The sequence below is a fragment of the Chiloscyllium punctatum genome, chromosome 10 (assembly GCF_047496795.1).
Source record: "Chiloscyllium punctatum isolate Juve2018m chromosome 10, sChiPun1.3, whole genome shotgun sequence".
Lineage (NCBI taxonomy): Eukaryota > Metazoa > Chordata > Chondrichthyes > Orectolobiformes > Hemiscylliidae > Chiloscyllium > Chiloscyllium punctatum.
Genome location: NC_092748.1, coordinates 10,724,525 through 10,748,237, shown reverse-complemented (window position 1 = coordinate 10,748,237; position 23,713 = coordinate 10,724,525). Strand labels below are relative to the sequence as shown.

Sequence of the window (23,713 nt, the reverse complement as noted above, 5' to 3'; positions counted from 1 at the left end):
GCCCAGCAATTACTTTCCTAGCTTCCCCACAGAGTTCTAGGGCACATCTGATCAGGTCCTGAGGATTTATCCACTTTTACCAATTTAAACAAATCCAGCACCACCACCTCTTGTAATATGGACATTTTTCAAGATGTCACCATCTATTTTCTGTCATTCTAGATCTTCCATGTCCTTCTCCACAGTAAACACTGATGCAAAATACTCATTAGAATCTCCTCCACCTCCTGTCGTTCCACACACAGACTACTTTGCTGATCTTTGATGGGCCCTGTTCTCTCCCCTGTTCCCCTTTTGTGCTTAATGTATTTATAAAATCCCTTTGGATTCTCCTTAACCCTATTTCCCAAAGCTACCTTGTGTCCCTTTTTTGACCTCCTGATTTCTCTCTGAAGTATATACTGCCTTTATACTCTAAGGATTCACACAATCTCTGCTGTCAATACCTGACATATGCTTCCTTCTTTTTCTTAACCAAAACCTCAATTTCTCAAGTCATTCAGCATTTCCTACACCTATCAGCCTTTTCTTTTATCCTAATAGAACATACTGTCTCTGGACTCTAACTGTCTCACTTTTGAAGGCTTCCCAATTTCCAGCTGTCTCTATCTGCGAACAACTGCCCCCAATCAACTTTTGAACGTTCTTGCCTAATACTGTCAAAATTGACTTTCTTCCAATTTAGAATTTTAACTTTTCATCTGCCTTCCCTTGCTTATTTCTCAGTTCCACTCAAATAACTTCCTCGGACATATTCCGAGGAATATCCTCCCTCAACACACCTATAATGCTATCCCTTATTAAAAACACCACCCCCCCTCCTCTCTTGCCCCCCCCTTTCTATCCATCCTATCACATTTTTATCCTGAAACATTAAGCTGCCAGTCCTGCCCATCCCTGCGCCATGCCTCTGTAATTGCTATGATATCCCAGTCCCATGTTCCGAATCATGCCCTGAGTTTGTCTGCCTTCCCTGTTAAGCCCCTTGCATTGAAATAAATGCAGTTTAATTTACCTCATTCTCTGCTTGTTCCTCCCTGCCCTGACTTGCTCCATTTCCCAAGTATACCAGTCTCAGACTGATCTCTTTCTTCACTATTTCCCTGAGTCACCTTACTAGTTTAAATCCTCCTGAGCTGCTAAAGCAAATCCCCTTTTCAATAATTTAGTCCCTTTCCAATTCAGGTGCAATCAGTCATTCTTATGCAGGTCACTTCTACTCCATATGAGATTCCAATGATCCAAAAATGTGAGCCCTTCTCCCATGCACCAGCTTCTCAGAGCCATGCATTCATCTGCTTTCTCCTTCTATTCTTACCCTCACTAGCTCATAGCACTGGAAGTAATCCAGACATTATTACCCTTGAGGATCTGCTTTTAAAAATTTCTGCTGAACTCCCTATATTTTCCCTTCAGAATCTCATCCTTTTTCCTTCCTATGTCATTTGTTCCAACGTATACAATGACCTTCTGCTGGTCCCTCTCCCCTTTGAGAATATTCTACACCGTCTCCGAGATATTCTTGATCCTGGTACCAGGGAGGCAACACACTATTCTGATTTCTGGCCGTCTGTCTGTGCTTCTGAGAGTCTCCTATGACAAACGATTGCTCCTCATTAGATTCAGGCCAGTCTCCGTACGAGTAACTTGGTTGTTCGCACTACATTCCCATGAGAGTCCACCATCCCCAACATTTTCCAAAACACCATAATTATTTGAGACAGGGAGAGCCACAGGAAACTCCTGCACTACCTAGCTCCCTCTCCGATCATTTCTGGAGATAACCCATCTACCTGATTCTATCTGTGTTTTTTCCCCTTCTGATAACTGTCATCCAACACACCCCCGAGCTCATGTAAATTCCTCATTGCTTCGAACTCCACTCCAACTGATCCATGTGATCTGATAGGACTCACAACCAAACACATTTACTGCAGACATAATCATCAGTAACATGGAAACACTTGCTAATCTCCCACATTTTACAGGATGAGCACATCACTTTACTGAAGACCATCTTTGCACACTAACAATCTACAAATCCAGAAAAGAGCGCAGCCTTATTGCTCTAAAAACCACCACTTGAGGCTAACTTAATACCTATGTTTTATATTATTTAAATTTAATCAAGAGACAGATCATAATAAACATATAATCAAAAAATAACCCAGTCTACTCACTATTGTAGATTTACAAAAAAAACAGCAAAGTTACATTTAAAGCTATGCACTTTGCTGCTGCCATGCTGTAAGCTATCTCACAAAGGTTCCTCCAAGGTCAGCTGTGAATTTTACTGTTTGTTAATTTTTCTCAGACGCACTTGGATGTCCAGAAATAACTGAACTCAAAAAGCAAAGGCAGTGGTCATGCCCATTCACTGCTCTGAAAGATAGCAGCGTAGATTTCTTTCTCAATTGATTCATACACTAACCATGTGGTCTCTCTCTTCCTCCATTTTAAAGTGCCATTGTTTTGATCTTTTCTCTCCAAAGTTTCAAATCAATGCAACAGCTTAAAAGCAGTAATTATTGCTCCTGGAATTCGAGGAAATCAGCTTTTACAGCCACAACTTTTTCCCATCCTCCATCTTGAATTACCCAGAATCCTTTACTTGTGGTCAAATCTCGAGAAAGGCATTTAAACTAGAGAGGTGTGCTCGTGTATGCAAGTTGGATTACGCTCCATGACGGCCTTGTGAATGCTTTCTACTAATTACAGAGAAGCCGAAGCAGGACAGTTTAGAGGGGAGATAATGGCTTAGCAGTATTATCACAAAACTATTCATTCCAAAACTCGGCTAATGTTCTGGGGAGCTGGGTTCAAATATCATCATGGCAGATGGTAGAATTTTAAACCAACTAAAAACATCTACTGAAAACCACAATGCATTGTCAATTGTTAGAAAAACCCTACCGAGCTCACTAATTCCTTTCAGGGAAGAAAATCTTACCTGATCTGGCTTGCATGTGACTCCAGACCCATAGCAATGTGGTTGACTTTCAACTGCCCTCTGAAATGGCTTACCAAGCCACTCAGTTGTAGCAATCATTACTAAGTCCCAAGAAAGAAATGAAACAAGGTGTACTGCCCGGCATCAACCTCGGCACTGGAATAGACAACAGCAGAACCAGCCCTGCTGCCCTAACTAACATCTGGGGGCTAGTGTCAAAGTTGTGAGAGCTGTCTGAAGGACTAGTCAAACAACAGCCAGACATGGTCATACTCATGATGGGCAATGTCCCAGATGCCACCATCACCATCCCGAGATAATGTTCAACCCCACTGGCAGGACAGACCCAGCAGAGATGGAAACACCGTGGTATATAGTTCTGAGTTCTCCTCAGAGTCCTTAACATTGACTTTGGACTCCATGATGTCTCATGGCTTCAGGTTAAAACATGGGCACAGAAACCTCCTTCTGATTACTACATACTGTCTTCCCTCATCCAATGAATCAGTATTCCTCCATGTTGAACAAGATTTGGAGGAAGCACAGAGGGTGACAAGGGAACAAAATGTGTCTGAGGAGGTGATTTCAATGTCGCGATTGTGGTGCTGGAAAAGCACAGCAGGTCAGGCAGCAACCAAGGAGCAGGAGAAACAGGAATGATGAAGGGCTTATGCCCAAAATGTCAATTCTCCTCCTCCTCAGTTGCTGCCTGACCTGCTGTGCTTTTTCAGCACCACACTTGGGACATTAAAGTCCCCTTCAGAGCACATTTTGCTCCCTTGTCACCCTCTGTGCTTCCTCCAAGTCTTGTTCAACATGGAGGAATACTGATTTATTGGACAAGGGAAGACAGTATGTAGTAATCAGCAGAAGGTTTCTGTGCCCATGTTTTAACCTGAAGCCATGAGACATCATGGAGTCCAAAGTCAATGTTAAGGACTCTGAGGAGAACTCAGAGAACTATATACCACGGTGTTTCCATCTCTGCTGGGTCTGTCGTGGCAGTGGGACTGGACATTATCTAGGGATGGTGATGGTCGCATCTGGGACATTGCCCATCATGAGTATGACCATGTCTGGCTGTTGTTTGACTAGTCCTTCAGACAGCTCTCACAATTTTGACACTAGCCCCCAGATGTTAGTAAGGACATCTTTGTAAGGACAGCAGGGCTGGTTCTGCTGTTGTCTATTCCAGTGTTGAGGTTGATGTCGGGCAGTCTCTCTTGTTTCATTCCTGATGAAAGGCTTATGCCCGAAACGTCAATTTTACTGTTCCTTGGTTGGTGCCTGACCTGTGCTTTTCCAGTACCATACTCTAGACTCTGATCTCCAGCATCTGCAGTCCTCACTTTCTCCTAGGGGATTTCAGTGTCCACCACAAAAAGTGGCTTGGCAGCAACACTATTGATCGGGTACTAAAGGAAATAGCTGCTAGAATGGATCTGGAGCAGGTCTGCCGGCTGCAGATCCATGACTGTATCAATAAGAATGATCACTATGCAGTTCTTGCAAAACAGAAAGCTGAAGCTTTCGCAGTGCTCTTCAGTCAGAAGTGCCAAGTGGATAAGCCATCTTGGCCTCTTCCAGTGGTCCCCAGCGCTACAAATATAAGTCTTCTGACAATTCAAATCACTCCACGTGATATCAAGAAAAGGCATTGGATACTGCAAACTCTACAGACCTTGATAACATTCCGTCAATAGTATTAAAGATTTGTGCTCCAGAACTTGCCGTTCCCTTGTCCTCTGTGCTTCCTCCAAGTTCTAGTATCTGTTCTAGTATCTGCCCAACAATGTGGAAAATTGCCCAGATATGTCCTGTACACAAAGAGTAAGACAAATCCAACCCAGCCAATTACTGCTCCATCAGTCTATTCTCCATCATTAGCAAAGTGATGGAAGGTGTCATCAACAGTGCTATCAAGTAGCACTTACTCAGTAATAACTTGCTCAGCGACACTCAGTTTGGGTTCCATCAGGGAAGCTCAACTCCTGACTTCATCACAGCCTTGGTTCAAACACAGACGAAAGTACTGAGTTCCAGAGGTGAGTTGAGAGTGACAGCTTGTATTCAATTGAGTATGGCATCAAGTAGTCCGAACAAAACATAGGCTTCAGGGGAAAACTCACTACTGGTTGGAGTCATACCTAGCACAAAGGAAGATGATGCTGGAGGTCAGTCATCTCAGCTCCAGGACATTTATGCAGGAGGTTCTTCCGGATGGTGTCCTAGGCAACCAACTTCAGCTGCTTCATCAATGACCTTCTTTCCATCATAAGGTCCTAAGTAGGGATGTTTGCTGCTGATTGCACAATGTTCAGCACCATTCGCCATTCCTCAAATACTGAAGCAGTCCATGTTCAAATGCAATGAGATCTAGAGAATATCCAGGTGTGGGCTGACAAGTGGCAAGTAACATTTGCTCCATACAAATGCTACATAATCATCATCTCCTATAAGAGACAATCTAATCAACTTGCGTTTTGTTCAACGTTGTTACCATCATTGACTCGAGGAGAAAGTGAGGACTGCAGATGCTGGAGATCAGAGCTGAAAATGTGTTGCTGGAAAAGCGCAGCAGGTCAGGCAGCATCCAGGGGCAGGAGAATCGATGTTTCGGGCATGAGCCCTTCTTCAGGAATGAGGAAAGTGTATCCAGCAGGCTAAGATAAAAGGTAGGGTGGAGGGACTTGGGGGAGGGGCGTTGGAAATGCAATAGGTGGAAGGAGGTCAAGGTGAGGGTGATAGGCCGGAGTGGGGGTGGGGGCGAGAGGTCAGGAAGAAGATTGCAGGTTAGGAAGGCGGTGCTGAGTTCGAGGGATTTGACTGAGACAAGGTGGGGGGGAGGGGAAATGAGGAAACTGGAGAAATCTGAGTTCATCCCTTGTGATTGGAGGGTTCCTAGGCGGAAGATGAGGCATTCTTCCTCCAACCGTCGTGTTGCTATGGTCTGGCGATAGAGGAGTCCAAGGACCTGCATGTCCTTGGTGGAGTGGGAGGGGGAGTTGAAGTGTTGAGCCACGGGGTGGTTGAGTTGGTTGGTCCGGGTGTCCCAGAGGTGTTCTCTGAAACGTTCCGCAAGTAGGCGGCCTGTCTCAACATGCTTGGGGTTACCACTGATCAGAAACTCAACCGGACTCTGTACATAAACACAGTGGCTACAAAAGCAGGTCAATGCTAGCAATACTGTGATAAATAACTCACCTCCTGGCTCATCAAAATCACTATTTACAAGGCACAAGTCAGGAGCGTGATGAAGTAATCCCCTCTTGCCGAGATGGGTCCAGTTGCAACAACACTCAAGACGCTCGACACCATCCAGGACAAAGCAGCTCATTTGATTGGCACCACATTGACAAACATCCACTTGCTCCACCTGACACTTAGTAGCAACACCTGCAGGATGCATTGCAGAAATTCACCCAAGACCCTCAGACAGGATCTTCTAAACCCACAATCACCTTCATCTTGAAGGAGGAGGGTAGAAAATACATGTGAATACCACCACCTGTAAGTTCCCTCTAGACAACTCACCATCCTGACTTGGAAATATATCATGTTCCCTTTTTGTCGCTGGGTCAAAATCGTGGAATTCCCTCCCTCAGGGCATTTTGGGTCAACCCACAGCACAGGGACTGCAGCAGTTCAACAAGACAGCTCACTACCACCTTCTCAAGGGCAACTAGGGATGGGCAATAAATGCTGGGCCAGCCAGCTATGTCTACGCCCGAGTGAATAAGAAATAAGATTGAATAACCACCAAATCTATTTACCAACAGGAAAGGTCATTCAACATTTGACAAGCTGATCTCAAAATTAATAAAGAAATGCAGTGCCATCTTCACCTAAATGGCAAAGGAAAAATCACACAGTATCTAATTTCCCAAAGTAGCACAATATTGGTGCAATGATATGACATTGCCTTCAATTGGCCAATCAATCGCAAACACAGCATGAACTGTAAGCAATTATGAAGACTAACTGCAACTACAAATTGTTGTTTGGAAAACAGTACATTTGTACTAATATACAATTTGTGGTGGTGTGGCAGATGTACACTAATTGATCCAACTGCTAAAACCAATCTATTAAAACTATTGCAATAAAAATGCAAACTACTTCATAAATTTGCTCATCTCAGACTCCTAATTACTCGCAACTAACTGAAGGGGAGCCAGCCACACATTTCATGGCAAATTAAATAAATATTTAATAGCCCAGAATTAATTAGTCAATTAAACAGCTGCTATTCACATCAGATCATTTTTTTTGCAGTGAGGAAAATCTTGATTATAAGAATTAGGTGATCCATACAACATGTGTTACTTTCGTGTGCATTCCTACCTTCACTACGTTTACCTACATTGTAGCTAGAACTGGATCTGAGAGTTGAAAGCTTTCTTGGCAATTGGGTTTCAATGGTACGTCACTACCATATTTTAAATCAACATTACATTTATAGTCTTAATTCTAATTCTTTTAATTAACCTGTTCAAACATGCTGTGTCTCATAACAGTGTAGGTGGGAGTTGAATCTGAACCTTCTCACCCAGAGGTAGAAACACCACCTTTACATAACAAGATCTAAGGGTCACCAGACCCAAAGTGTTAACTCTGATTTCTCCTCAGAGATGCTGCCAGACCTGTTGAGCTTTTCCATCAATTTCTGTTTTTGTTTCCAAAAGCATATTTATACTGCCGACATTGTGTTGTTCTGAAATCTGAGGGTCCTAGTTGTAGATTCAGATACCACAAGCAGGATCTTTTTGTCTCTTAAAAATCGAGCCAGTGGCCAGAACGCTCGCCTGTTATTGTCATTGCCACTAATAGTAGATTCTGCAATAAAGGCAATCAAAATTTCTGTTTAAATTAAGATGCTAAAATTAAAAATCTCTCACTGAGAGTATGTTGACAGCCAGTGCTGGATTTTAGTGGGTATATAGGTTGCACATTGGATCAGGCAGACCAGGTGCACAGAAGTGGCAACAAAGTACAAAAAGTGTCATGCGGCACCATTAATTCAGACGGATCCTTGTAAAGATGGGAAGGACATTCAGCTCTGGCACGGTACTGAAGGTGTGTCCAAGTTGCTGTGAGAGTGAATCTCCATTTGCTTGAGCAGTACAAAGGGTCATCCTCCTAGGAGGAGAGAAAGCGATAAGGTAGCCAGTTTTAATAAGGACTTCAGCTGGGAAAGGCAAGGAAGCAAACAGCTGATAAAACTGGAGCATAACTCTTAGATTTTGTGTCTGTTCAACAATATGAAGCAATACCAGAAGTCAATACAATATTGGAGTTGAATCAGGTCATTCGGTCCACTGTGTCTGCTCTGCTATTCAATCATGTCTGTTATGTTTGTCAACCCCATTCTCCTGCCTTCTCCCCATAACCCTTGATCCCCTTATCAATTAAGAACCTAATCAAATACAGTCAATGACTTGGCCTCCGCTGCCCTCGATGGCAATGAGCTCCACAACCATACTGTGACTGAAGAAATTCCTCCTCACCTCAGTTATAAAGGGTTGTCCCTTCACTCTGAGGTTGTGCCCTCTGTAAATTTTAAACAGAAACCCTCTTATCCTTCCAAATACCATCAAGTACAGACCCAGAGTCCTCAACAGCATTTCGTATAACAAGTCCGTCACCCTCAGGATCACTCGTGAAGCTCCTGTGCACCCCCTCCCCCCAACATCGCCAGCTTATTATTCCAGAGACATGGCACCCACACTACTCACAATATTCCACATGTTGTCTATTCAGAGCCTTATGCAGCCGCGGCAGAACAGTTCTGCCCCTGTATTGTATCCCTCATGAAAGGAATGCTAACATTGTATTTACCCTCCTAAATGCCAAATGAACCCATATGTGAACCGAGAGAGAATCCTAAACTAGGCCTCCCATATCACTTTGTAACTTTGACATTTCCAAAGCCTTTCCTCAGTTAGAAAATAGTCTATGCCTCTATTCTTCCTACTCAAGTGCACTATCTCATAATTTCCCACACTGCATTTTATTTGTTTCTTCTTTGCCCACTCTCCTAGCCTGTAAAACTTGGAACAGTCTCCCCACGTCCTCAGATTAATTGTCCCTCGATCTCTTTTTGTGTAAACTGCAATCTTCAGTTCCTTCATCCAGATCATTCATGCATAATACAACATAGATCCCTGTGGAACTCCATGAGTCACCAGCTGCCATCCTGAAAAAGACCCCTTTATCCACACACTCTGCCTCTACCAGTCAGCCAATTTTCTGTCGATGCAGGGACCTTGCTCCGAACACCATGGACTCTTTACTTAGCAGCCTCCTGCGAGATATCTTGTCAAACGCTTTCTGGAAATCCAAATAGATCACATCTACTGGCTTTCCCCGTCTAACTTGTTTGTTACCTCTTCTAAGAATTCTAACAGATTTGGCAGGCATGACCACTCCATACATTTCCAAGCACTCTGCAAACTCATTCTTAATATTGTACTAGAAAATTTTACCAACAACTGAGATCAGGCTAATAAGGCCGACAGTTTCCTGTCTTCTGCCTTCCTCTCTTCTTAAACAGGGGTCTTACATGAGCCATTTGCCAGTCCTCTTGAGACTCTTCCTGACTCAAGTTATTTCTGAAAAATCACCACTAATGCCTCTACAATTTCATCAGCTATGCCGTTCAGAACTCTGGGGGTGTAGCCCATTTGGTGATCTTCCAACTTCCCCACACTTTTTCCTTAGTGATGGACACTAGACTCACCTCTGTCCCCGACTCTCTTGAATTTCTGGTATATTTTTGAAGTCTTCCACTGTAAAGGGTGATGCAATGTACATATTCAGTTCCTCTCCCAATTCTTTGTTCCTCATTACTATTTCTCCAGCCTCATTTTCCAGTGGTCCATATCCACTCTTGCCTCTCTCTTACCTTGTAGATATCTAAACAAAACCTGCAATCTTCTTTTATATTAATACTAGCGTAATCTCATATTTCATCTTCTCCCCTCTTATTGCTATTTTAGATTATCCTCTGTTGGGTTTTTAAAAGGCATTCCAGTCCTTTGTCTTCCCACTAATCTTCACTACATTGTATGCTTATCCTTTTATGCACTCCCTGACTTCTCTAGTCAGCAATAGATGTCTCTCCCTCCCCTTGGTAAATTTCTTTTTCCTTGGGATGAATTTCTGGCGTGCCTCCTGAATTATCCCCAGAAACCCCTGTCATTGCTGTTCCACTGTTTTCCCTACGAGGCTCCCCTTTTCATAAACTCTGGCCAGCTCCTCCTTCATGTCTTTCCAGTTAGGTTTATTCAATTGTAATACCGCTATATATGATTCCAGCTTTACACTCTCAAACTGCAGGGTGAATTTTATCATAATATAGTCACTGCCCCCTAGGGATTCCTTCACCCTCAGATCCCTATGTCTGTCTCTTTACACATCACTAAATCCAGAATTGACTGTTCCCTAGTGGGTTCCAACTCAAGCTGCTCCAAAAATAAACTTGCAGACATTCCACAAATACCCTTTCTTGAGATCTACTACCAAACTGATCTTCCCAGTTCACTTGCACAATGAAGTCCCCTATGATCACTGTAATAGTGTCTTTCTTACATGCCTTTTCTTTGTCCTGATTTATTTTCTTCCCCCTCGTACTGACTCCTGATAAGAGGCCAGTATAAAGCTCCCGTTAGAGTCTATTTTTCTTTGCAGTTCTTCAACTCTACCCACAGAGTTGCAAGGCGTGGAATCAATCATTTCTTGCTATTGATTTAATTCCATTTCTTACTAATTAGGTAACCCTGTCGCCTCTGCCTGTTCTTTTAATAGGACGTATCCTTGGATATTTAGTTCTCAGCCTTGATTCCTTTGCTGCCACATTTCTGTGCTACACATATCAACCTGCCAATTTCAATTTGCACTACAAGCTCATTTACCTGATTTTGAATAGTGTATGCATGTAAGTACAACACCCTCAGTCCTGTGTTGACTGTCCATTTTCTCATAGTTGTCCCCTTATCTGCTGTGCCTTCAGAGAGGATTCCCGACCTATTCCATACTCTCTGGCCAAAGATTTGTTCTGAAAACTCGAATAATCTCTGATGAGCCCTCCCCTCTCTTTAACTTTTTCTTACTCTTCCATCTCACTGACACCTTCCCCGGCCTAACTATTTAGTTTAAAGTCCTATCCACTGGCCAGGTTATGAGATTCACTGGCACTCTGGTTCCAGCACAATTCAGGTAGGGCCTGTCCATTGCAACAGCTCCTTCCTTCCCCAGTACTCATACCAATGTCTTATTAATTACAATCACACCAATCTTTGACCCGCGTGTTTACCTCTTGAATTTTGTTTATCCTATGCCAATTTGCTTGTGATTCAGGTGGCAATCCAGAAATTGTTACTTTCGTTGTTCTGGTTTTCAATTTAGTCCTGGTTTCTGATGTTCCCTCAGCAGTACCTCTTTCTACCTCTAATACTGGTACTTACATGGAACATGAAAATTAGATTTTTCCCCTCCCGTTCCAAGCTCCTCTGCAGCTCAGATGAGATATCCTGAACCTAGGTATCAGGCAGGCAAAACAGCCTTCAGGACTCCCAGTCCTGGCCAGAGAGAACAGTGTCTATTCCCAACTATACAATCGCTCATTACAACTACATTTCTCCTCTCTCCCAAATCTTGAATGGCTCCCTGTATCATAGAGCAATGGTCAGTTTGCTCATCTGCCCTATAGCCCTCACTCTCATCCACACAGGGAGGAAGAATTTCAAATCTGTTAGACAAGCTCAAGGGCTACACGCAGGAGAGGTGGCGGAAACATGGGTAAAAGGAAGGCAGCAGTGGGGGTATCTAGGCAAAATAGATGGCATCCTCAGCATGGGAATGAACACAGGAGGCTGCAATACCTGGACATGTCAGAAAACACGTGTCACCAGAAACTATGACTATTCAGGCAGATAGTTCCACAGATTTGTCTCTTTATCACAGAAGACCTCACAATTTGCAGAACTGCTCACTATGTGCTGCCAATAGTTGCCAAAAGTTTCTTTTTTGAGGAGCTCCAAAAAATGCCTTGTTCACTTTCACAGCCTGAAAGGAAGTAGAAGGAAAATTGAGAGTGAGAACTCTTGAACCTGGGCTGACAATGAAGCAGGATGCAATACCAGGGATAAAATCCAAGTTAGCTGTAGTCTCTTATAAATGAATCATGATGGATGCCATATAAAATTAACATATTGGCTAGATCAAGTTCAATAAAGGTTCAGAGAAATGCTGACCGATTTTGGTTGGTACAAGGACCGAGGCACAGCGTGCAGTTTTGTTGTGTTTGTGAACCCTCTTTAGATCCTGATTTCTTCTACATGAAGGGATGAAAACTGTTCACAAATCAAGGGTCAACTGTTTAAGTCAGAGATAAGGAGTTTCTTCACTCAAAGGGTAATGAATCTGTAGAATTCCTTGCTGCAATGGTCTGTAGAGGCTGGGACAATGCTGAGACAAACAGATGATTAATCAGAAATTGAGTTAAATGTTATGGGGAAAAGGTAGGAAAGTGGAATTGAGATTATCACAACAGCCATGATCTCACTGACGGGCAAATAGACTCAACGGCTGAATGGCCTATTTCAGCTCCCAAGCCTGATGGTTAAAGAATCTGTTTATCTTTTTAACATATTACTGAATGACTTGGAATAAAGAAATGGAGAGCTGTATATGCAAGTCTGAAAATACCACAAATTAGGAAAGAACGGGTGGCACAGTGGCTCAGTGGTTAGCACTGCTGCCTCACAGCGTCAGAAACCCAGGTTCATTTCCCCCCTCAGGCGACTGACTGCGTGGAGTTTGCATATTCTCCCCGTGTCTGCGTGGGTTTCCTCCGGGTGCTCCTGTTTCTTCCCACAGTCCAAAAATGTGCAGGTTAGGTGAATTGGCCACGCTAAGTTGCCCGTAGTGTTAGGTGAAGGGGTAAATGTAGGGGAATGGGGCTGGGTGGGTTGCTCTTCGGAGGGTCGGTGTGGACTTGTTGGGCCGAAGGGCCTGTTTCCACACTGTAAGAAACCTAAAGTCAGTAGCACAGCTGGGAGAAGGGTGTTGCAAAGCAAGTGTTCAATGTCAGCCAGTCTGATTTTCTTCATTTCAGAGCCAAGCCAAATAAATTAGCTATCTTTTGAGTGTGGTGAAAAGCTAGCTACTGGAACTGAGTAAAAGGGGTTTGGGAGTCAAGTAAGTTTAATTAAAACAGAAATTGCTGGAAAACCACATCAGGTCTGTTAGCATTTGTGCAGCAAAGGAGAGTTAGCGTTTAAAGTCCAGTGACTCTTCTTCAGAACTGCTGATAGCTATGAGTCAAAAGAGTGATACTGGAAAAGCACAGCAGGTCAGGCAGCATCCAAGGATCAGGCAAATTGCCATTTCGGCCAAAAGTCCTTCATCAGGAATGAGGCTGGGAGCCTCAGGGATAGAGAGATAGATGGGAGGGGGAGGGGGACGGGACGGGAGGAGAAAGTAGCTGAGAGTGCAATAGTGGATGGAAGTGGGGGTAAAGGTGATAGGTTCGAGGGGAGGGTGCAGCGGACAGGTGGGAAGGAAGATGGACAGATGGGATGGATTATGGGGAATGTGCTGAGCTGGAAGGTTGGAACTGGACTAAGGTGGGGGGAGAAGAAATGAGGAAACTGGTGAAATCCACATTGATGCCATGGGGTTGGAGGGTTCAGAGGCAGAAGATGAGGTAGCTATGAACAGGTTATTATTTATGCAGAAGATAAGGGGATGGGGGTGGAGAATGTCAACATTACAGCTGGAAGAGAGGGGGAGGAAGTAAACACGCAGGTGTTACAGTTTAGGTGATTGCAGAGGAAGATGCCGTGGGTCTGTAGATCGTGTTGGGAGTGAAGGATGAGTGAAATAGGGTATCCTGGAGGAAACATCCGGGCAGAAGGCTGACAAAGGCAGCTAGTAATTCTGGTGGAGTGGGTACATGACTATAAGATCTCACCATCCAAGGCTCTAAACACCTTCCAGGTGAAGCAGTGCTTTACCTACACTTCACTTAATATAGTTTATTGTATTCACTGCTCGTAATGTGGTCTCCTCTACACTGGGGAAATGAAGCACTGACTGGGTGACCGCTTTGGAGATTGCCTACATTTTGTCTGCAAAAAAGACCCTGAGCATCCAGTTGCTGTCAGTTCAAAACACCATTGCGTTCTCTGGCCAACATCTGTCTCAGGCTTGCTGAAGTGCTCCAGCAAAACTCAGTGCAAGTTGGAAGAACAACACTTCATCTTCCACTTGGAAACTCTGCAGCCATCCCAACTTAGTAGCAAGTTCAACAATTTTAGGGCTTCAGCACTGCAGTGATTGGAACCAGGAGGGATTGTGTTAACTATGAGATCCTTGCTTGCGGTTGTTCACCTGAACTAATCAGGGAATCCTGGCTGACCAATACAAACCGGGGATGGATTTGGGGTTCGTCTGCATTTCTCTTGTGAACTGGTTGTATGGGGGGAGGGGATTTGGCCTTGCTGCCCCTTTCCCCTGAAAATTGCTGTTTCTTGCAAACTGCTGTTTATTGTTCATTGTTGACTGTTTGTAATTTGTAAACTTTGATAAAATTAAATATACAAAAGATTAAGAATCTACTCACTTAGGGATTGACTTCAAGTTGGATGGCCACAGCCAATATACTGTTTCCATGTAAATAAAGGGTGACTTGGTGACAGGATCCCTGCATCTGTGCAATTATTTCAAACATCTTCTCTCATATCCTAAATCCAAACCCAAACACAAGGCCTTGTCATCACATGGGTTGCAACCACACAACCCATTGTCAGCTATTCAATCTCTCAGACTGACCACCCACTCCTTTGTCTATCCAACTGTTTTTCGCTCTCTTTGGACTATCTCCACCTATTATTTACTCCTTACCCTTCTCTCCCCACTCTATCTTCTGCATAAATACCAACGCTTTCCTTGCTACCATCAGTTCTGAAGAAGGGTCACTCGACCCCAAATGTTAACTCTGATTTCTCTCCACAGACATGGCCAGACCTGTTGAGCTTTTCCAGCAATTTCTGTTTTGTTTCTGATTTACAGCACCCACAGTTCTTTCGGATTTTTTGATGAGGGTCCAATTAAAAGCTCCACGTAATCCACTGATCACCTTCTGACTCCTACTGTACTTGAACAAAAACTCTTTACTGTCATACCTATTCGTAACTATCCCTTTCAAAGATCTTTTGGCCAAACTTAACTTGAATTGATGCATGTTGTGAAGAGACAGAAGGAAGTTGCAGAGAGTTATATATAGGTTGAATGAGCAGGCAAACAGTAGATAGTTTTTCTTATTTGTTTAAGGGATGTGGCTATGTTTTTTTTGTTCTGGAAGCTGTCAAGCTTCTTGAGTGTTCTTGGAGATGCACCTATTCAGGCAAGAGGGATGTTTTCTGAGGAATTGTTGACATGTGCTTTGTATATGGTGGACAAACAATGTGGAGTCAAGTGGAGAGTTACTTGCAACAGAATTCCTAGCCTCCAACCCGCTTCTATAGCTACAGGAGGCATATGGATGGCCCAGTTCAGTTTTTGCCTAATGATAACTTCCAACATATTGACAGCATTACAGCATTAAAGGTCAATGGGTGTTGCTTATATTCTGTCCTTCTCGGAGGTGGTCATTGTCTGGCACTTGTGATACGAATTTAACTGGGCACTTGTCATGCAGAACAGAAACAGACTCTTTCAGTCCAACTCGACCATGCTGACCAAATTTTCCAAACTAAACTAGTCGCATTTGCCAGTATTTGGCTAGTATCCCTCTAAACCTTTCCTACTCATGTAGCTATCCAAATGTGTTTTCCATGTCCTAAGTGTACCTGCTTCTACTGCTTTCTCTAACCCAAGCCTTGACGTTGCCCAGATCTTGCTCACATGAACACATTCTGCTTAAGTGTTGTAGGAATCATGAATGGTGCTGAACCTTAAGCAGTCATCAGCAACATCCCCATGCTGACCTTATGATGGAGGGAAGATCAATGATGAAACAGCTGAAGATGGTTGGGTCTCCTGAGGAACTCGTGCAGTGATATCCATGTTTGAGATAACTGACCTTCAACAACCACAAACATCTTCCTTTATGCTTTCCAGCCAACAGTTATGACTTGATTCTTAGTGACTCTGGTTTTGTTTGGACTGCTTGATGCTTTACTAGGTTGAATTCTGCCTTGATATCAAGGGCAGTCACTCTCAGCTCACATGCGTAATTCAGCTCTCTTGTCCAGATTGGGACCAAGGCTGTAATGAGGTCAGGAGCCCAGTGGCCTTAGCAGAAACCAAATTTACTGTCAGCGAGATGTGGTAAAATGTGAGACATTATAAAACATTCACTTTGGCAGGACGAATAAAAAAAGCAAAGGATAACCACATGGAGGATGATTGCAAAATTCCAAGGTACAGGGGTTTCTAGGTGTTCCAGTGCACAAGTCAGTGAGTATACAGGTACAACAAGCAGTTAAGAAAGATAATGGAATGTCACCCTTTATTGTGAGGGTAAATAAATATAGAATTTACATTATACTTCAGTTATATTTAAGTTGTTTGGGTACGGGTGACACCATAACTTGAATACTGTGTGCAGTTCAGTCTCTGTATTTAGAGAAGGATGTAAAGGCATTGCAGGATGTTTTACAGAGGAGATTTAATGGATTGATACTGGAATGTGAGGAGAAAAGGTGATCAGACTTGGCTTGTTTTCCTTGGGCGTTTAGAAGAGTGAGGTGTGATTTGATTATGAGCAAAATTTGTTTTCTCTCAGAGCATTCTGCGAAGCTGAGACTCTCTAGCCTAGAAGGCAAGGAGGTAGGGTCATTGATCATTTTTGAGGTGGAAGTAAATAGTTTTTTGTTAGGCACGGAAGCCAGGCTTATGAGCAGGAGAATGGAATGTGGAATTTGAAATGCAAACAGATCTTATTGAATGGCAGAGCAGGTTTGAGGGACCAAATGGCCCACTTTCATTCATAATTTCCATGTTTGAATTGAATCTTAAACTAAACTACATTATCTCAAAAGCAATCTTTCAACATTTAAGTTGCCTTCTGATGTCACCATTAAGTTGTGCAGTTTTAATTTTATTATGCACCTATCTTTCAGTCTATGGGGCACATAACTTTATGGTTCTTAAGTAACAATGGAAAACCTTTAATCTGACATATATACTCCAGCATTCCTAACTACTGTACTTACATCTCAAATTAACCATACCCAAACCTCCTTCATTCTCACAAACTTAACTTGGCTACAGTCTAAGATGAGCATTAAATTATGTGCAAGAACTGCACAATTAAGGTGAATTAGGAAGATAATAACTGGCCTCAGTTATGAAGGGCAGTTTTATAGAAGTATTCTACACAATCATATTTGATTGAGTAGCCAATTGAGACACAGAGAGTGAAAGTTGCATGCATTCATGCATTCTAACTCCAGAGGGCAGGGAGTAGAATGTGAGAAAAATTTAGAATCAATATGCTGAAAACTCACTGGAGCACAATAATGAAAAGGCAAGATTCTTTAATCTTGCCAACAAACAAAATCCAAAGAAAGAAAAATAGACAAGGCGGTGAGTGAGTGCTACCTGACGCCGAGGGCAAAGCTGCAATGAGAGAGTGTCACAATGGCTGACGTGTTCTCAAAGAATGGTAAGTGGAGTTGAAGGCTATAATAACTGTTGCGGTGACCATGTTAAATAAGTGTGATCCTCCCTGGGTTTAGTGTGCTTAGGAAGGGTTAAATACCCCGATGTTGGAAAAATGACTGCAGAGGCATGGAAATATAAGTAATTAACTATTTAAGTGTCTCAATTGGGCTCCCAACAGCTAACTTGCCTGTTGCTGGCAAAATGGCATGGCCTATGTCATTTTACTGGTCTTCCTGCCTCCCCGCACTGCCAAGGAGTTCTGGCAGTGAATAACTCTGGCCCTGAATTTTCTTAAAATTATTTGGTAGCTTTGCATGATCATCTGTCCTTGCTGAGTGATGGTATGAAATACAACAATCATTTTTCGGTGATGCATTTACATCCTCTATTAGCATTTAAAAAGAGATATCTATTCAGGAATATAAATTGCAGATTGCATCTTTATTATTTGGATTATTAGCTGGGTAATCAGATCACCTTTTAGCAAAATGCTGACATGACTAATTTAACAGATGACGTGATTAATTTACCAATCACTTTTAACAACAGGTGAGAAATACATGTATGCCTGAGGCTTGATAATCAATATCACGAGTACTATCTAGCTAACTAGAAGGTTTTGCTTCTTAACGAACAGAACTTGAGAAGCCTGGAGTGTCTTGTTTACAATGGGAAAGAATCACAGCAAAACATCAAGATTTCCATCCAGAAATATAGTGAAGGGTTTTGACAGCACACCATGGAAATGACACACACCATTAACTGACAGATTGCTACTGTCTGCCACAGCAATGCTGTGCCAGAATGGCATGAAATGTTCTAACTCAGCAATGCCATAATCATCAATCATTCCTCATTGAGCTTTGGATAGTTCTTGATACTTTCAAGTATTAGCCGCAGAGGAAAGTGGCTAGGAGAGCTATATCCAAAAAATAATAATGCCCAACCTTGGTACGTAATATCGAATCAGTGTTACTATACATTGGGCTTATAGATTCAGCTGAAACATGTTTAACAGTGACCCTTTAATACAGACAATAAAAAGGTATGACAGCTGTTATATTGTATGCACATCAATGAGATACTGGTTCAATCTTTCCCCTCACTCTCATAATTGATCACTGTACTATTGAACATAAATGTGACACAGAGTAAATGCTGTTATTAAACTCTGATATTTGGTCTTCTGCCAATTCTCTAGCATAGTGGCTTGAAGCAGGTTTTGATCTCAGTGTCCATTTATTTTTGGTATTATTCATCATCTCACTTACACTTCTCCTTCACATGCATATACTGCACATCATCTACTCAATTGATACCAAACATAGATGCGATAATAAAACAAAAGATTTGAAGATGTTGTGCTTTTTGCTGTGTATTATGGTAATGTTCTGATTCTGTACGTTGAAACACCAGAGCATTGCAGAGATGGATGCAGGTTCTATGGATAGGATAAATAGACAAAGTCTTTTCCCTGGGGTCGGGGAGTCCAGAACTAGAGGGCATAGGTTTAGGCTGAGAGGGGAAAGATATAAAGGAGACCCAAGGGGCAACTTTTTCACGCAGAGGGTGATACGTGTATGGAATACCAGAGGAAGTGGTGGAGGCTGGTACAATTGCAACATTTAAGAGGCATTTGGATGGGTATATGAATAGGAAGGGTTTGGAGGGATATGGGCCGGGTGCTGGCAGGTGGGACTAGATTGGGTTGGGATATCTGGTCAGCATGGACGGGTTGGGCTGAAGGGTCTGTTTCCATGCTGTACATCTCTATGACTCTAAACAAACTTCGTGAATTTCTCAAGTCAGATTTTTATTTCCCAATAGAGGCATAAATCAGGTTAGGCAATGCTGAATTTAGTTTCATTGTTGCACATTATTTGTGTGTCTTGGTGTGTTTTGAAGTTCTAATGAAAAAATCTCTTTGGAGGGTGTGAGAGCACTGGGGATAGCTGTCGAGTCTGGAACATTCTGAAAAGTGAAGATCACTATTAGCTGCTATTTTGAAACGTATTTTAAATGAATTATTTATCATATAAGTCTGTCCTGAAAAAGTAAGTTAACCATCAGACTGACCACAACTGTGACATCTCCAATAATGTCACAATATATTCAAAAATGTAGAAAATATGTTGGCAAACACCACGCACCAGGATTTGACTGGAATCTTTATGTACAGATAGCTTTGGTTATGGAAATAAAATCTTTTATTTTTGCAAAGCTATACAAAGTAACCTGTGCAGCTGCTCCCCTCCACTGATAGGCAGGTAAATCTGCTTTGAGAAGAACAGCATTCAGTTTGCTCTTTAAATTTCAGGCTCTAGGATCGGTAATAATGTTGTGATAGTGGTGACTTGTGTGAATTTGGTTGAACTCCATAAGGTTTAGTCTGTTGACACAACTGTGCAGGGGAATGATTGATAGTTTTATGAGGCTGTAATAACATACTTAACCTTTAATGTTCATAGGTGAATGGTTGTTTGTTTTCACAATTTAATGGCCACTTAAAGGCTTACATCTTTTTCAATGGAGAAGTCATTTTACAGTGTCAATGACAAGCACCGGAATGAGAAATTTAACTTAATTATTTTCTCCTACACTGAAAATGATCCCTAATGCTATGGCCGGGCTGCTAAATACTGGATGACTGTCTATGGAAATATGCGGGGAGAAGGAATGAGTGATTTGAGGGGGCTTGGATAATCTGTGGGGACAAGGGGTGGTATGGTGGATCTAAAGAAGCACAAGTCGCATGGGGAATTTAGGTGGTATGGAAAATGAGTGTAGAGTGAGATTCAGGGGCCCTTTAAATATGTTGAGAGCTGGGATGCTGTGTTGACAAACTGAGGTGGGCCTTCTTACCAAGCAGCTCTGCATGTACACTCAACCTTCATTCCTTCATAGCTTTCAAACTGCACTGCAAACTCAAATCCTGCAAACAGAAATCGGAGCACCCCTATCTCAGTAATGCTGTTGGAGAGGCAGTAAGACTCAATCAAAAGGAAGAAAAATTAATCAGCATGCATCTTGCAGCCAGCCCAAAAGTACAGGTAGTTCTGCTATTAGACATTGGTTGCATTCTTGTGCAATGCCGCACTATACAAAAATCACACAATACAAATACACTTAAAGCGTAATCGCGCCATTGACAACATATACATTAAAAGTTTGCATTTTAGAGAAAGTGTCTCCTTTTCACCCCATTGCGTTATAGACAATTCGCATTAACAAAAGATGCATTATGGAAAAACTGCCTGTAGAAGCATCTCGGCAGCCTCCCTGGAAAAGAGGCAGCTCAGGAGGACAGCAAAAATTCCAGATATGAAGAAAATGACAGTGAGCTGGCCACTCAGATTCTGAGGATAAAAGGCAAGTTTGACATTTCGATTGCAGACCATTTTCCCTAGCTGAGATATTAGCAGACCACCGTGCATCTCTTCTGAGGGATAAGCTGTACTCCTTCAGGAAAATGAGGATGGGATTGAACTGCCAGTTAGTTACTTTTTGAAGAAGATCAACATCCACCAGAGGAAATACTTCACAATCGAAGAGGAACTTTTGAGTTTGGTACTGGCCTTACAACATTTTAATGTGTACGTCACGAACAATGTGTCAGAGATGGTTGTGTACACGGATCACAATTTGTTTACATTCTTAGGACACTTTAAAGGCAAGAATATGAGACTATTTCATTGGAGTCTTTTAGACTTTTAATTTAAAATCATACATGTTGTGGGTTGTAAGAATGTAATCGCATATGTGTTATCGCGGATTTAACTGATAGAGTTTACATGAGATTTGTATTTATTTAATTTTTATATATATGTATGCATATGGGAAGGAGTTAAGGTGAACTTATATTAAAGTTATCTGTATGTTAGGGTAATGTGTTTAAAAAAATAGAAAAAAAGATGCCATCTTTTCATTATGATGGTTCATTTTTTCTCAAGGAGGAAGGTGTTATGAAGATGTGGATATACCTTTAAGCAATTTAAAAGCTAGCAGTGACAGCACTAAAGTATTCTCAATAAGATACAATGTAACATGTGGTCCAGCTACTGGGGTAGCTAGGGTAGCTGGTTGCCTGGAGACAAAAACAGATTTGAATTCAGCCAATCAGTTTAAACTATACCCCCCCAAAGAAACCCCAAACTCCAACACAGTTTGAATTTAGTATATTTATAATTTAAAAGCTAATGACACAATCCAATGCTTTGGGGGTAGAAGACCGGGGAGAATTGAACATTTGGGAGGAGAACTGCCAAGCCAACGACATCTGCAAACTGCCCAGAGAATAGCTCTCTTAAAGGTACCTTTACCGATCAGTAACCTGTGAAGCAGAAGCCCCAAGAAGAAGAAAGGAAGACAGGAATACAGAGAAGGACCTAAAGCTGCCTGAATTTGAGGTAAAAAGTTTCTTTTGTAAATCTTAATTTGGACTTTTATCAGACTAGTATTATAGAAGGGAAAATAAAAGATAGTTGGAGGAAGGAGTTGTAAATAGTTGTTAGTTAATTATTCTCTGTTATACTTTAAGAAATAAAGTTGTTACTTTTACTTTAACTAGTTCTTGGCCTGTCAAATTTTCACAGGTTACTGCACAGGATAAATCGTTTCTGTGTTGCTGGGTTAAATCAAGCAGTGTTTAACCCCATGTCATAACAATACTGAACTGAAACAAATCAACATAATACGCATTTTCTAAACAAGATAAAACTAACATGAAGGAGGGAATGTGTTGAAATTTTTAATTAAAAATAAACTGAAGTACCTAGTTGGGAGAATGCATTAATTTGAGTTTCAGAATGGAAGATTGTGCTTGACAAGATATGAGATGCTGAGATAAGTTGATGAATGAAGTGTAGTGAAATGTGGGCTACCATAAAAGGCCTTTGATTCAGGAGATGAGTGGACAAAGTGACAGGTCATGAAATAGAAAAGATGCCATGTCAGAAGTACAGAATTGGAGTACAAAATGCCACAGGGCTTAATTCAGGATGACTTCAACAGTTTTGTTACAGAGCTCAAGCGAGTGGTGTTTAAATTTCATATTACAGAATGTTAACAGCTGAACAGATTCTCAATCCATCCACATATTAAAATTCAACTCCATTTGCCGATGCACACTTGCTTTAAAAAAAGTCTCATTTCCTATCCTATAGGAAAACACTTCAAAATCTCTTTAAGACAAGTTAAGTGAAATTTATCTTACAGCCTTTTTGCTAATATTAAAGCCTCCACACAGCATTATATTTCGATATGAACACATAGTGAAAGTGATTATCAAAATGCTGGTTATCAAAATTGAAGCAGCAATGGTAACAAGTGTAATTCTTTCAATAATGAGATTATAAATAATTACACTCAAAAGGATTGCTTAAATATGCCACGAATGCTGAATTTTACAATGTGACTGCGTTTTAAGATGTACTTTTGACTCCAAGTTAAATGGAATAAACTTAAATAAAGGCCCGAAACACTAAGCAAAAGGTTTAGTACCTCCATTTAGAATAAAGACACAGATGCTGCTAAGATGTATGCGGAAAAAGAACTGGAACTCTACTGAGACAGCTCTTTCCTGTTTTGAAAGAAATGCTGGACACCAGAAGTGAAATTCGCAATTGGGGAAACAATTCTACCAGAATTGATTAATGAATAAAAAGGTGTTAGATACAGGAACTCAGTTCATCAGGTGGACCTTAAAAGATCTGGAAAATGCAAGCAGTGCCGAATGATTGATGACAGTTAATGAAAATTTCAAATAGTATGGTGGGGAACGTTGAACCTTTACTGGACAGCTAGAAGAGAGTTACCTTCTTCCACTGCACATCTGTCAGAAGTGGGATACAGAGGGCAAGCATTTTGTAAGGCATATTTCGGTTGCATCCGTTAATACAAAAATCTACCTTTGTTTGAAGCATCAGTTGCCTTTTAACTCAAGCTTGATTTATGCTGATTTAAAATGTGAAATGTTGCCTTTTGCTGATTTCTAGTGTCTGTTTGGGCATCTCATTTCTTTTTGAAGGTCAAGGGGATTGTGGTGAATGGTTTAAAAAGAAAACAACTTGTTCAGCCTTGTTATTTTCTCCT

General features: G+C 41.7%; 1 protein-coding gene across 6 annotated transcripts in view; it reads right to left on the bottom strand.

Annotated features, from left to right (window-relative positions):
* The window catches only part of LOC140481885 (double-stranded RNA-specific editase 1-like), a 317,299-nt gene that overhangs the window by 64,588 nt on the left and 228,998 nt on the right, over positions 1–23,713 (bottom strand). The window lies entirely within an intron of this gene.